Below are 14981 nucleotides of genomic sequence, written 5' to 3'. Positions count from 1 at the left end.
TTATAACAGTAAATTTAGACATAGGCCTACCTGGGTAAGAATCAGAGATGAGCAGAACAGAATACAATTATTTCACTGTTACCACCTCATACAATGAAAGGCTATACTGACAAATACAGTCGGAGCAGCTGTTAATCAGTTTCATCTTATCATAATAACAATCGAGACGTAATGAAGGAAATATGATATATAGAGTGTGATATGGATAATTGTGGGGTACAAGTTCAATTGCATGATGAGAGATCAGGCAGTTCAAGTCAGTCGAACAAAGGTCTAATATTTTGTAGTAAACACATTCCTTATCTTTCTTAAAGAAATAAAAATAACGCCTCCATTAATTTTGCATTATTTAATCGTATATTTCTAATTAATTCATAATTTCTTGTGTTTGTATGTGTTGACTAGTTCTTGCTATCATGTATTCATAACGTTTTATCGAAATGTTACGACTTTCCCAATATATGTATTTTAAAAGAATTTCGTCATAATATCTTCGTTTTTTTTAAGAGGCACACCTGTAACAATGCATATACATACTGTGTATACAGCATATCTAATGTATTTGAATGAAAAGGATATCACTACCAAGACCATGAAATTTCTTCAAATGACCGGAGTAATAAATAAGATTTTAAAACCCTCCCAAGTCCAGAAACAAACAATATTAAAAATATATAATTTATCTGTCTGAAATATTTCACTTTCGAAGTATAAAAAAAATCCAAAAATGTATAAAAACTAGTTATGTATACAGACACAGAGAAATGGAAAGTAGGTTGTGAAAATACAATCATCTTGCACAGTATTGCTGTTCATTACCGAGTCCACACCTGTGAAGTAACGGTTAGCACGTCTAGCCGCGAAACCAGGTGACCCGGGTTCGATTCCCGGTGGGGGCAAGTTACCTGGTTGAGGTTTTTTCCGGGGTTTTTCCCTCAACCCAATATGAGCAAATGCTAGGTAACTTTCGGTGTTGGACCCCGGACTCATTTCACCGGCATTATCACATTCATCTCATTCAGACGCTAAATAACCTAAGATGTTGATACAGCGTCGTAAAATAACCTACTAAAATAAAAATAAATAAATGTTCATTACCGAATGACTATACAGGATGTAACAAAAGAAGTGCGCAAAATTTCAGGTATGGATTGCTCATATTCATATGCATTTCTCGCCAAATGCCATCTCGCTATTACCAATTTCAACGACGCTAAATAGCTCAATAGTTGATACAGCGTCGTTAAATAAGCAAGTAAAAAACAATAATTTCAATTCGTCCACCGAGGCAATGAATACACCACTATACAAATGATAATGTGCCCCTTGTGTTTACTATGGGGAAAGGCTCCAATCAGAAACACTTATAAATTACAAGAAAAATCGCAGCCATAATAGAGGTCTCGAAGATTGAACTCCGATTATTCAGTATAAACTCTAGCATAGTTTTTTCAGTGTTCAGTAGTAAACAGTTTGTGCAGTGTGTGTGTAATACAAAATGCAACAGAATGATTGAAAGCAATAGAAATCTATTCAATTGAAAAAAAATTTGTTCCAGCAGTATCATCAGTATCTAACAATTTTGATATTTGATATTATACTTATTCGTCAATTAACTTTACAATTCATAGTTATGATGGACCTTTACATTTCTGCTTTTTGATCCACCATCACTTTAATATCTATTCACATTTATCATCCTTGTTCATTGATTATTATTATTATTATTATTATTGTTATTATTGTTAACATTTTATCCCTTTTCTTCGCCATCATCTTGTCTAAATCTTACCATCTGTTTGTACCCCATTGTTTTGTATTAATATATTCATTAATTACGTATTTCCCTTTTAATTCATGTCCTTCCGTTCCAAATACACTTATCTGTCCTTCCCTATATATCCTTTTCTATTCTCTTTCTTCTAACTAGACTATCTCCCTTCCTTTACCCTCTTTCCTATTACATATTGCATATTCATTTCATTAATTTAATACGAAAAGAGAAACTAAATTAAAGTTTTATAAAGTGATGGTAGTTCCTATACTATTATATGGCTGTGAATTTTTTACTTTAATTAAAAATGAAGAAGAAATTATTGAAACAGCTGAAATGAAATTTTAAAGAAATATTGCTGGATAACCTACTAGATAAAAAAAGAAGTGAAGATATTTGAAATGAATTGAATATCTTTAAGTTAACAGACAAAATAAAACAATATAGAAACAACTGGAAGGAACATGTCGTCAGAGTGAATGATTCCCCCATTCCAAAATTAGTTTTAAATTATAAACCGTCAGGTATAAGAAATATTGGCAGACCAAGAAAAAAATGGATACAACTTTTTGACTAAAACCTATTAGACCGGAACGAGCCTTGATGGTTTAAACCAGGGTTGGGCATCGGGAGCGGATCCAGACTCTAAACGGGGACGCTTAATATTCATCCGTTACTAAATCAACGCTGCGCGGTGTTCGGCGTCACATTGAGCACCTCTTATGAACAAGTGTTCAGATCTCAGAAAGTATGTGTTGCAGGATCCATGTTTATTAGACATTATTTTCTTCTTTTGATTCATACTCTCACCTCCTAAAATATTGGATACTTTTTTAACACTCTATATATGTATTTGTTTATTTCTTTTTCATTTTTGTATGATTGGATATCTTTCTTCCATTATTTTATACCCCATTTGATAATTGAGAAGGATGAGTAATTGTTCTTATTTAGTCAACTGTCCGAAGACAGATTTGAACCTCATAAGTAACACCAATAAAGCATCACTCTTGAGGCAATTAGGACACGAGATAATGGGGTACGGTGGCCAGTTCCTTTTCCCCTCCAATGTACACATCGCTGATTGGCCATATATTCCACTAATCAGACTGATAGGTAATTAATTAATTAAAATTAGGAGTCAAGCTGCCTTATGTTCCTCTGCGTGGGACCATGAAACGTTTGATAGATAGTCTATGCGTGCAGGGACATGAATTTAACATTTTTTATAATGAATTAGAAGAATCGGTTGGAATTTGTAATTTTTTTTTCCAAGTTTTCATATCTGAAAATCTAGCGAAATCGAAATTTTCACAATTCTGTAGCTAATTTTGATTGAGCAACGATGTTCTTTTTGACTTTACAACTGATCCTGTCGTGTTTGGAATGAAATGGAATTCATGGGAGGTGACACTATGGCCCAGCACTGCTATCTGTTACGATGTATTGCGCTAACCTTCAAGCTAGGCCCATTCCCAAACCCATACCGGCTGACTACACTAAGGTTCGCTGCGTAACCAGGTTTCGAGCAGGCAACCCCATCGTCTCTAGGCTAGACCCCTCCGTGCGTCGTCAGCCGGCGATCGGGAAATGCTATTGAATGATGACGAAATTGAGAAATGGTGACGGAATTATGTAGATGCCTAATATGTGGAAAAACGGGAGAAATCCGAGAAAAACCCCACTGCGACCTTGTCCGCCACAGGTGCTACTATGAATTATTCAATGAAAAATATTAGACTCCACAAAGACTCGAACCCGGGCACCTGCGTGACAGACCGGAGATCTGACTACTCAGTCACGGCAGAGGTTGTCGTGTTTACTTGAAGACTGCGTAACTTTGAATGAACAAGACGTGATGATTAAGGGGAGGGAGAGAGATCATGATTTACCCCTCCACACTGCTTATGTGCTAAGGGGTTGACTCGTGAGTCATCCCTGCTGTATAGATACAAACTCACAAGTGTGGTAACCCTGACTATTGTTAACGTGCTCGCTAGCCACTCGATTTTTAAATAACAGTAAAGGCTGGTTCACAATAAACCGGGAACGGAAACGACAATGGGAACGAGAACGAAAATAATGTTAAAATAAATGTATTTAAATGTGAGCATTCACAATGGTTAATTGTGAATGCTCACATTTTAATACATTTATTTTAACAATATTTCAGTTTTCGTTCTCGTTGTCGTTTCTGTTCCCGGTTTATTGTGAACCAGCCTTTAAATGCAATTTCTTTCCGTCATAGGCCTAATTATTTCCGAAGTCCGATGTTTCATCAGAGTCCCACCAGTAATTTCGGTACCTATTTTTCCAGTATAAAAATTTATTTAAAAACCTCTGAACTCTTATGAAACTGTGTCATTCAGAAGTTAAATTTTCACCTAAGGTGTTTGAAATCAAGTTTGCTTCTTGTGATAACAAGTAACTTTTTCGATAGAATCCTGCGCAAAGAATTCTTCTGTGAGGGAATTCACACAGCTCTTTAAATATATATATTTTTGTCAGTACATTATTATTACTGTTATTAGGTGCACCAGTAGTATTATAATGTGTTGCTACAAATAACACAGTCCCAAACTTTTGTCCATTCTGGTAGGTTCCCCCTCCCCCCAGGTTTTTTGCAAATACTCATATTCATCATACTGATGGTATTATAGCAGTGAATCGAATAAAAAATGGAGTTTAGCGTCTTTTACATTATATTCCTCAAATAAAGTTTAAGACAACTGACATATTCACGAATAGAGTCCGGATTTTTATGTAATATTGATCCTAAAATATGTAGGCTACTCTATGTAACTAAAAACCTCTAAATATGTACTAAACATGTACAGAGTCATCCATATATCGCGGCACCGCAGCTGAGGTGGAGTCCCGCTCGGCCGGTAAGCTATCGTTTCCCGTCGGCCGGGCAATACAAGAGCCCGATGATCAGCAAGCTAGAGTGACTGCCTAATAAATTCTAATGCACTTTAAAAGTTATATACTCACTCATGTCACTAAAGGAGATGCTGGAACTGTCTGCCTTCGTTTTCAACACATTTCTGGCATCTTCTTATGAAAATACCATTACTTTTCTTAGTTCCTTTTGAGAAAACTGAATTGATCTCTTGGCGAATGTTATCCTTAAGTTCGTCTACGTTTCCTCTCAATTAATTCAGAAAAAAGGGTTGCAAAATGTTATTCACATATCTATCATTCTTAATTGATTTCTCAAACAAATTGGGTCTATTATTCTCTCACCGGAAACTTGCGACGGTCGTCTGTCGTCGTCGGTCGTTGACAAGACGCCTTTCCTTGCCCTCGGCTGCCAGCTCCGTCGTGTATGGAAAGTATCTCAAGGAGGCACGTTGATGTCAATAATTAAAGATGTACACTAATTAATTTGGGCGCCAGCCTCCTCGAGATTACTCCGGTAGAGTATGAGGTCCCAGGTCAGCTGCAAAACGGTTGGGACATGGGGTTTGGGAGACGTGCTCGTAGATTGAAATGATGTAGGCGCACACTAGAAGTTGTTGGTAAGAACTATGAGAACGTTTATTATTATTCTTATTATTAAGTGTTCGTTTCAGATTAGCAGAAATGCGCGTCCAAGTGTATAATATGCTGCTCTCTTAATGACAAGTTGGTCGACTAATTTCTGGATTCACGTAATTATATGTTTTGTACTATAAAACACCGGTAATATAACGGAGAGTTGATAACTTGATGACAATTTGTTCCGAATGTAATAATAATGACGAGAAAAGAATTCAGACTTATAAGTATAATACCACACGACTTCTTCCTACACCCACTAAAAATTCTAAGTCCGTAAATTGTTATCCTTCCGAGTTAGGTTCGCCGAGAATATGTGGAGTGCGTCCTCTCTGCACGCTTTCTATATGCCCTCTGTCTATCTGCAAAATCTGTCCTCTATTTGCAACCACCAAACATACAATTTCGCTCTCCTATCTATCAATCACGTGTCTCTATTACGGATCCTGATTGGCCATAATTACTCTTACGTCACTTAAGACGCGCTCTTCAAAAATCGTTCGTTAACTAGGTCCTCCACTACTTCCGGTGTTTTCTGACACTTTCTAACATATACCAGATCATCTCTTTTTCGAACCTGGCTTGGCGTCATCTTGCTGACCACCCGCAGGCAAAGTCCACACATTTCCTCATCGGTCAACTCCACGCCTGGACACATGTTTCCTGTCCGCGTAGCGTCGCTTCGGCCTTCGTGCCCACCTGTTACTTCCGCCTCACATTCTGGACCTTTCTTACACGTCCACGCTTCCTATCCATATAAGAATATTAATACGAAATACTAATCTGATGAAAACCTCTTTATCCTATAAGAGGAACCGTTTCAAACTGCACACCACACCCCTAATTTCTCGCCATGAAGAGGTTCCTAATGAAACAGATTAGGTTTTTCGGCACTCCAATGTCGGTAGTTTTATAATTTACATACCCACGTAAATAAAACCACGCTTTATCTGAAAAGAGAATAAGATTAGGATCAATTTTTCCCTCACGCATGTTATTCAAAATCTATTCACAAAATCTAATCCTAGATACAGGATCGCCCGGTTTAAGTTCTTTCACTACTGTGCATTTATATGGTTTATAACTTATGTAATTTAGTTGCCCTTCATATGGAACCGTAAGAAATTCCCGTTTGCTGAGAAAGACGGCTAAGAGATTTCTTAGGGGAATTTTCCAAGCGCAATGTCATCAAGAGTTTCTTCTGTGAGCACTGTACGTCGTCTTCTTCGCTTCTTATCAAGAACACTTCCCGTTTCACGAAATTTATTAACTAATCTATAAATTGTCCCACGACTTGGGACTCGAAAACCAGGGACATTATCTTGAAATAATCTCCTGACACCACGAGCAGATTCTATATGGACATACAAATCGTAAATAAACACCCCATGTGGAATAGAATAATTAGGCCTATTATTTACCATTACTCTCACTTCACATGTTGCTCTCACTGGAAAACGGAACGAACTGCGTTCCGAGACCTTGAATAAACCTGTTATCCCCGCAGATCGCTCCATTCCTCCCCACGTTGTTGTCGGCTGAGGAGCTTCACGTTCCGAGATATATGGATAACCCAGTAATATCAAAATTGCAAAAGCAGTTAAAAATTGTTACTCATTTCAAAAACGGTTTTGTTTTAAATAAAGGTAAATAGAAGATTAATTTCACACAAATTACATATTTACACGAAATAATTTTTTGGTGCGATTCTAAAGTTAATCAAGGCTTGACGCACAATGTGCCACAATATATTTGTCCATATTTTCATAAATTAAGTTTGGTCGGCGATCGGACATTATGTTCTTACACACTGAAAACGATCTCTCAACATCGCATGAGGTTATTGGTGCACATTTAAACAAATGGATGTGGTTGACAGCAATGTCTTTAGCGGGTTCTCCGTTCCTTTCTCTAAGGATCTGGCTCAGGCGGTGGTGTGACATGAAGTTGTTATGTAGCGAGACTTTTCAATCACGTAGACTTTTTTTAGAACTAAGTGCGAAACGGAAGGATTAGCAAGGAAATACCAGAGTATACCTGAGAGTTTGTCCTATCCTGAATGCTGAAATGTGTATCCCATTACGTGCTGACAACTTCGAGTTTAAAATTGTATAAATATTTTTATACTCGACCATGCCGAAATGTAGTAATTATACACCTGGTAGTAGCCCTTTAATGCACCTCATTAAAGTACACCTATTCATTATAATTCAGTTGTTCAGCCAATGAGAAATCACCATTGTACCATTATAAAACCGCAAGTATCGATTATTCTCGAATATGCAATCGAAAGACAATTAGCGAAACGTCACGGAGGCTGGAAATCCAATACTGTCGCGGAAGGTTATGTCCTGTCACTATAATAATTAGCGCTAATTGTAAATAATATTCAAATAAATTCAATTTGTCATCTCGTTTTTCAATTCTAAATAAATTTCCAGGTTATATCAGTATTAGTAGTAGTAGTAGGGTTTAAGAAGGGCGCGTCAGCTACTATGGCTATTTGCGCCCTTATCTAAAATTCTTAATGTAACAAATACATAAATAATATAATAATCAGAGTGCTAAAAGAACTAAAAAGCGTTGTCACGATAAAACGAGGCACACAAATGCAGTATCCATAAGGTGATTTCTACAGAATCATAAAAGTGAGCAATTCTACCACACTAGGTGGTATTCAAGACGAACAAATAAAACAATAAAACTAAGGCCACCAGAGATAACTTGTCAATCTTATTTTAAAACCATACTATTTTATAAAATATTCGGATGTATAAAGTCCGAAATGTCAACAATGTAAAATCAAATATAAAACAACAAATGTAACCTCCGGATGTAAAGGGTCCGGAGGATGAGTAAAACGGATCAATAAAAAACTAAATCACCTTATCCAAACCTGTATTTGATAAAAAATCTCAGAACTGCATTTGCACAATTAAAATCATTTCCAAGAGCGTCACGTAATGTCGGCCGAATTCCATATTGCCTCCGTGCATGGTCATATTTCCTGCAACGCAATAAAAAGTGTTCCACCGTAAGTTGAACATGGCACATATCGCACTCCGGCTGAGGTTCGCCACGTAGGAGATGGCCGTGTGTCAGATGACAATGGCCAATCCTCAACCGGGTGAGTAAAACCTCCTCGTGTCGCGACGCTCTTGTAGACGAATCCCAAACTCTAACAATATTCTTTATATTTCGTAATCTGTTTCCCTCTTGTGCAGACCATTCTCCTTCCCATTGCCACCAAATTTTATATTTCAAGTAGTTTCGAATGTCCTGCCACCTATCGCGCCAATATACCAGAGAGCCATCCAGTGCGCCAGCCCTGGCTGCAGCATCCGCGGCCTCATTTCCTGCAATCCCTACATGGCCAGGAATCCACACTACTCCAACCTCATAATCAGAGCAAAGGAGAGTATGGAACAGCTGCTGAGTTCTTAAGACAAGCGGATCATCACAATTAAAAGACTGCAAGGACTGGATGGCACTTAAAGAGTCGGAACAGATAAGGAATCTGCCCCGAGGTTGCCTAATTAAAAGCAATAAAACTCTGTAAAAAACATAGATTTCAGCAGTAAAAACACTAGTATATTGGCTTAGTCTGTATTTAAATATCTCTCCATTTGTAACGAAGGAACAACCAACACAATCATTTATCCGGGATCCGTCAGTAAAAACTAATGAATAATTTGGATATCGGGATAAAAGTTCACTAAAACGAAGTCTATAAACAAAAGCTGGTGTAAAATTCGTAAAACAGCGGCTCAGACTTATATCAAACATGGGACGTCGCATAATCCACGGTGGAGTGGTGGTATACTCCAGTGTGCAGACTGATGGTAGATGTATATCCAGCTCAGAGAGCAGTTCACGAAACCGCACACCTGCTGGACGAGGTCTCCGTGGATTTTCACTGTATCGGCCGTAAAGAGACGAATGATGGAAAGAGTCGTAAGAGTTGTGCTCAGGCTGCGAGCGGAGCTTAACAGCATATGAGCACAACAACACATTACGTCGCCGATACAGTGATGGTTCTCCTGCTTCACAATACAGGCTCGCTATCCGACTGGTTCGGAAGGCCCCTGTAGCGAGTCGTATCCCATGGTGATGTATAGTATCTAAAAGACGTAATTTACATTTATTTGCTGAGCCATAAATCAAACACCCATAATCCAGCTTTGATCGAATAAGAGCTCGGTAAAGGCGTAAGAGCACTGTACGGTCTGCACCCCATCGGACCCCGGACAAAAGGCGTAAAATGTTTAAGGATTTCTCGCAACGCCTTCTCAAATCACGTATATGCGCCTCCCACGTTAACTTATAATCAAAGATAAGGCCCAAGAATCTCGCAGTGTCTGTATATTGCAATTCCACTCCATTAAGACGCAGTTCGGGATGTGGATGTAGTCCACGTTGGTTGTAAAAGTGAACACACTGCGTCTTCTGAGTGGAGAATTTAAAGCCATTGCGAACAGCCCATTCTGATAGTACGTTGATGACCAGCTGCAAATATCGACCGATGGACGGAGGATATCGAGAGCTGTAATATAAACTGAAGTCATCAACGTACAACAGAGAAGATACTAGGTTACCCAAACAGTGGGCAATTCCATTGATCGCAATGCAGAAAAGAAGAACGCTTAATACAGAACCCTGCGGAACGCCGTTTTCTTGGAGGTGTTCGTTAGAAAGTGTGGTGCCTACTCGAACTCGGAAATACCGCTCTGCCATGAACTTCTCAATAAACGTTGGTAGACTACCACGAAGTCCCCAGTCATGCAGAGTTTGCAGAATGCCATACCGCCATGTGGTATCGTAAGCCTTTTCTAGATCAAAGAAGACCGCCACAAGATGTTCCTTCTTGAGGAAAGCATCTCTAATGGCGGTCTCTAGCCGAACAAGATGGTCTACGGCGGATCTGTGATTACGAAAACCACATTGGATGTTAGATAATCGGTTTTCTGATTCGAGTACCCACATCAGGCGTTTGCTTATCATTATTTCCATAACCTTGCATACGCAGCTGGTGAGAGAAATTGGTCTGTAGCTTCCAGACAAAGAAGGATCCTTTCCTGGTTTCTGGACGGGGATTACAATGGCGGAACGTCAATCAGATGGGAACACTCCCTCAGTCCAGATTCTGTTATAAATTGCCAGAAGAAAGGATTTTCCAGCAGGCGGAAGATGGCGAAGCATTCGGTTATGGATGTTATCAGGACCAGGGGAGGTGTCAGGGGATGTGTCTAGTGCCGCCTCCAGCTCCTCGGATGTGAACGGTGTATTGTAATACTCTGTAATATCTGATAGAAAATTGAGGTTTCATTTTTCCGCAGCATCTTTGATTTTCAGAAATTCCGGGTCATAATTATTTGAGCTGCTAATCTGTGCGAACGAGGTAGCGAATATTTCTGCAATTTCTATTGGACTGGTGGTCGTTAATCCATTGCTTATTATTCCCGGAATTACAGAACTACGTTTCCCCATTATTCGACGGACTTTGTCCCATACGATGTTAGATGGGACATTCCTTTTCATTGAAATGACGTAGTTTGTCCAGGACGTCTTCTTAGCATCGCATACAGTGCGACGAGCGTTTGCTCGAAGACGTTTAAACTGGACAAAATTTTCTTGGGTCGGATGGCGCTCAAATTGGCGTAAGGCATATCGGCGGTCTCGGATTGCATCTCTGCAGGCATCCGACCACCAGGGGACGAGAAGCGTTTTGGCCTGCAGGACGACTGGGGGATAGATAATTCCGCTGACTTGATAACCATATTTGAGAAATTGTCTACTACGGAGTCCACACTTTCATGTCCGTTATCATTGAATGATATGGACTCCGAAAATCCGACCCAGTCCGCCTTTTTAATAACCCAGTTTGGAGATCGAGATTCCGCAGGACGTAAAGCGGACATACGCATTCGGATGGGGTAGTGGTCACTACCATGTAGGTCGTGAATCACAGACCATTCGAAATGCGTGGACTAAACTGTGCTACAAATGGAGATATCTATCATGGAGTATGTACCATAAGCCAAGGAAAGGTGTGTTGCTTCCCCTGAATTCAGGGTAACAAGATTTAGACGGGTACATACCTCTGCTATTTTATTTCCTCTGTCGTCATCGGAATTTGAGCCCCAAGAGTGGTGGGATGCATTGAAATCCCCCACCAAGAGATATGGTGCAGGTACCTGTGAAAGAATATGTTGAATTTGAAGTACTGTAAAGGGTGTATCTGGGGGCATATAAACGGAGACTATTGAAAACTGTATGGTAGGTAAGGTTACTCTGGCAGCTATGCATTGATGAGGACTGTTAATATTTAGAACAGAGGAAAAGATATTCTGGCGGAGAAGGAGGGCACAACCTCCGTTAGCACGAATACCGGCAAGATGGTCACACCGGTAAACATTGTATCTCGAGATTTTCAGGGAATGTTCAGGTCGGAGGTGTGTACCTGTACACATAAAATAGCAGGTTCTTATGATAGATCAATTGCTGTAGTTCTGCATATCTGCTGCGTACACCGTTCACATTCCATTGTATGATATCAGTCATTATGTGGATCTAAATTATCATGGTGGCTTGACGGGTGATTTTCTCTTCTTATCTTTTCTAGGATTTTGTGCCGTTGACTGAGACTGCTTGGTCTTCGACCGTGGGGATTCGCTCGCAGATCGCCGCACGCCCGATCGTGATCTTGATCGAGACCGTGATCTCGATCCGTCACCAGAACAGGGAGCGCGACGTCGCGGCGATCTACCAGGCGTAGAGTCTTTCTCTGTCGCCACGGTAATAATCTTTTTTGGAATATAAGGCCTTATGTCAAGGCCACACGAGTCGTCTGACTCAGCAGTCTGAGTGGCAACGTCTACATACGTCTGGGTTGCGCTTTCAATACGCTTCCCAGGTATACTAACAAGAGGTGGCGTTTGCGTAAATACATCTATTGTTTGTGTTGCCTTTTGCAAAACTGCTGCATAGGACTTTTCCGTCGCCTTTTTCTGTTGATCTAAAATACGCTTACGCGCCTCGAAAAACATAATATTTTCTCGGACTCTCAGTTCTTGGATATCCTTCTCTACCATATACTTCGGGCAATTTTTAGAATTGGAGGCGTGGACCCCAGCACAATTCACACAGTGCTCGGCTCTGGCACACGGGGATTCCCCATGGTCAGAACCGCCGCACTTGCACATACGATGTTGTTTGTGCAACGTTTTTGCGTATGTCCGAACCGTTGGCACCTAAAGCACCGCATTGGGTTCGGCACATACGCACGAACTGGGACACGCTCGTACCCGACAAGGATGTATTCTGGTAGGACAGGCTTTTCGAAGGTCAAAAAGACAGTGCTCAGCGGAATAGTCTGTCCGTCCCGCTTACGTAATAAACGGTAAGCCTTGGACACAGACTGTTCCGCCAGTTCTAGTTGGATCTCTTCATCAGACATACCGTCCAGAGAATCCGTATGCACTACTCCCCGCGTGGTGTTCAACGAGGAGTGCCGTTCGACTTTAATAGGGTAAGACCCTAGCATCTTCGCTTTCAACAGCGTCTCACTCTGTTTTGGAGATACCGTCTCGACGAGGAGGCTACCGTTGCGTAGGCGAGTTGCATTTTTGAACTTCCCAACGAGTCCGTCGAGTGCGCGTCTCACGTAAAATGGACTAATGTTTTTCATTGTCTTTTCTGTTCCGTCCAAGGTGATACTGATAAACTTCGGAGGCGGCACCTTGACAGTTACTTTCTCAGGGTCCAAGTCCATAGCAATTTTCGTCAAAATTTACCACCAGTCGTATCAATTCCTGTCTTCTGTTTTTTATTATTTTTTTTCTGAGGGAGGAGAAGAGGAGCGCGAAGAGGCCATTTTGAACTGGCCCCCCCTACGGAACTGTCGGTGTCATCCTGCCACCGGGGGGGGGGGCGAAAGAAAAAGACACCTAAGAATTCTTCGCGGTCTGTGCCGGCCGTGGGAACCCCCCCCCCCACAGCCCGATCCCAAGCAACCCACTTCACGCAAGTTACCCTTCAAACTGGTCATTACATACCTAATGGCAAGTCTTACACCAGAGGCGTGACGCAGTTTTATGCCCCTACCACGGGAATAACCGCCCGTGGCTCCCCACTCTACACTGAATACAAGTGCCAGACTACTGCGGCTAACTCCGACCGACCCTCCGAAAGCCGGAGCAATCCGAGACCGCACTCAGCTTCAGGGAACTTGTGGTTGATTACACTGCGACACCCATACGTCAGCGGTAATACGTCGGAGCGATATATCCGCCCCGGCGAGCAGAGTCGGTCACCGGGACGTTTAAGTCGCTCCGGACCCCCATTGGGGTTCTACGTGAGTGTACATGACTACTGGTCCGGGCTCCGCACCTAGACTTGCATATAGGGGCAGTATGAAGGGTCCACTATTGCTTCGTTGCTGGGCGCCCTGTCGGGCCACACAAGTTGGAAGTCGCGCTCGAAACCGTGGGACAGGACCACGGAGATAGGAAAGATCCCCGCTGGTGAGACGGGAGTTATAAACCTAAGAAACAACCTAATAATAGATATAAGAATTAGAAGGGGAAGAAGAATAAAGCCTCATCAGGCATTGTTAACAAATCCCGTCATGGTGGCGGACGTGGCAAGAACAAAAACAGCGGGGATGGAGAGGTGAAAATGGCTGTGATGATGTGGTGGGCGTTCCGCATGCAATGGCGGCCGGCAGAGAGAAATAATGATGAAAAAGAAGAGAGAACGAAGAGGAGTGGTTGGTGATAGGACGAAAAATAGCCGAAAAGAAGAGCACGAGAGCCACCATTGCACCCCCCGGTCACCACTTGGAGGAACCCACCTCGACCGGTATATCAGTATTAATGTTCATGTTATTCCCTAGATTATATCAAAGTCAATGACATTCGTCCCTCGGAAAAAATCAATACTTTCGCGTCTGCGTACATCTCACAATTTAGAAGTCAGTTCCGCTCTTCTCTTAGATAACCATAACATGAAAACTTATAAATAATTTCAAGTTAGAAATATGGTCGAGCATAAAAAGTCGTATAAAACTTGCCTATAATGGTAATTAAGACGCTCGTATGAAAATTATGAAACTCGCTTGCGCTCGTTTCATAAACAAACATACTCGCGTCTTAATTACTACCATTATAGGCTCGTTACATAATGTACTATTATAATTTTGTTTTAGTTTATGCTTAAATATTGATAATGTTCTTTACAAGGCGTATAATTAAATGATATTTGTACAGGTTATTTGACAAATCCTTCATGTCCAAAATCTTAAAATTTTCAGGAGATATAAAAAACTAAACATTTCCCATATGAAAATCATTTTATGGAAATACATATTTTTTCCTTGCTTTTACGTTGCAAATACATGTTTCAAGTTCATAATTAAGATTTTAACACAAGTCAGTTCCTCTTAATAATTATTCAAATATTTGAGACATGAGGGCTTTCTCAAATAAAAGATTAAATGTGAGAAGTGATGTCATTATTAATAAAGCAGGATGCGATAGAAGTTAAGTATTGAATTGTTATAAAATATTAATACACATATTTTATTTTGTTGTTTACAAAAATTATTGGTAGGCCTATCAGTCAATAATACCGTGGAAAAATAAATGTTGGTTGATAAGGATTTTGTTTT

At 40.5% G+C, this 14981-nt stretch overlaps 1 protein-coding gene across 3 annotated transcripts in view; it reads right to left on the bottom strand.

Annotated features, from left to right (window-relative positions):
* Nucleotides 1-14981, bottom strand: part of CDase (neutral ceramidase) — a 440785-nt gene that overhangs the window by 320658 nt on the left and 105146 nt on the right. Inside the window, exon 1 of one of the 3 annotated variants that reach the window (XM_069812521.1) lies at nucleotides 31-178. The exons of the other annotated variants lie outside the window; for them this stretch is intronic. The gene's annotated coding sequence lies outside the window, so the exon portion shown is untranslated. Of the gene's footprint in view, nucleotides 1-30; nucleotides 179-14981 lie in introns of those variants that run through there. 3 annotated transcript variants of the gene reach the window in all.

This window comes from Periplaneta americana, chromosome 16, assembly GCF_040183065.1.
Source record: "Periplaneta americana isolate PAMFEO1 chromosome 16, P.americana_PAMFEO1_priV1, whole genome shotgun sequence".
Classification (NCBI taxonomy): Eukaryota; Metazoa; Arthropoda; class Insecta; order Blattodea; family Blattidae; genus Periplaneta; species Periplaneta americana.
Note: the sequence above shows the minus strand (reverse complement) of the source record. Positions and strands in the feature narration are given on the sequence as shown.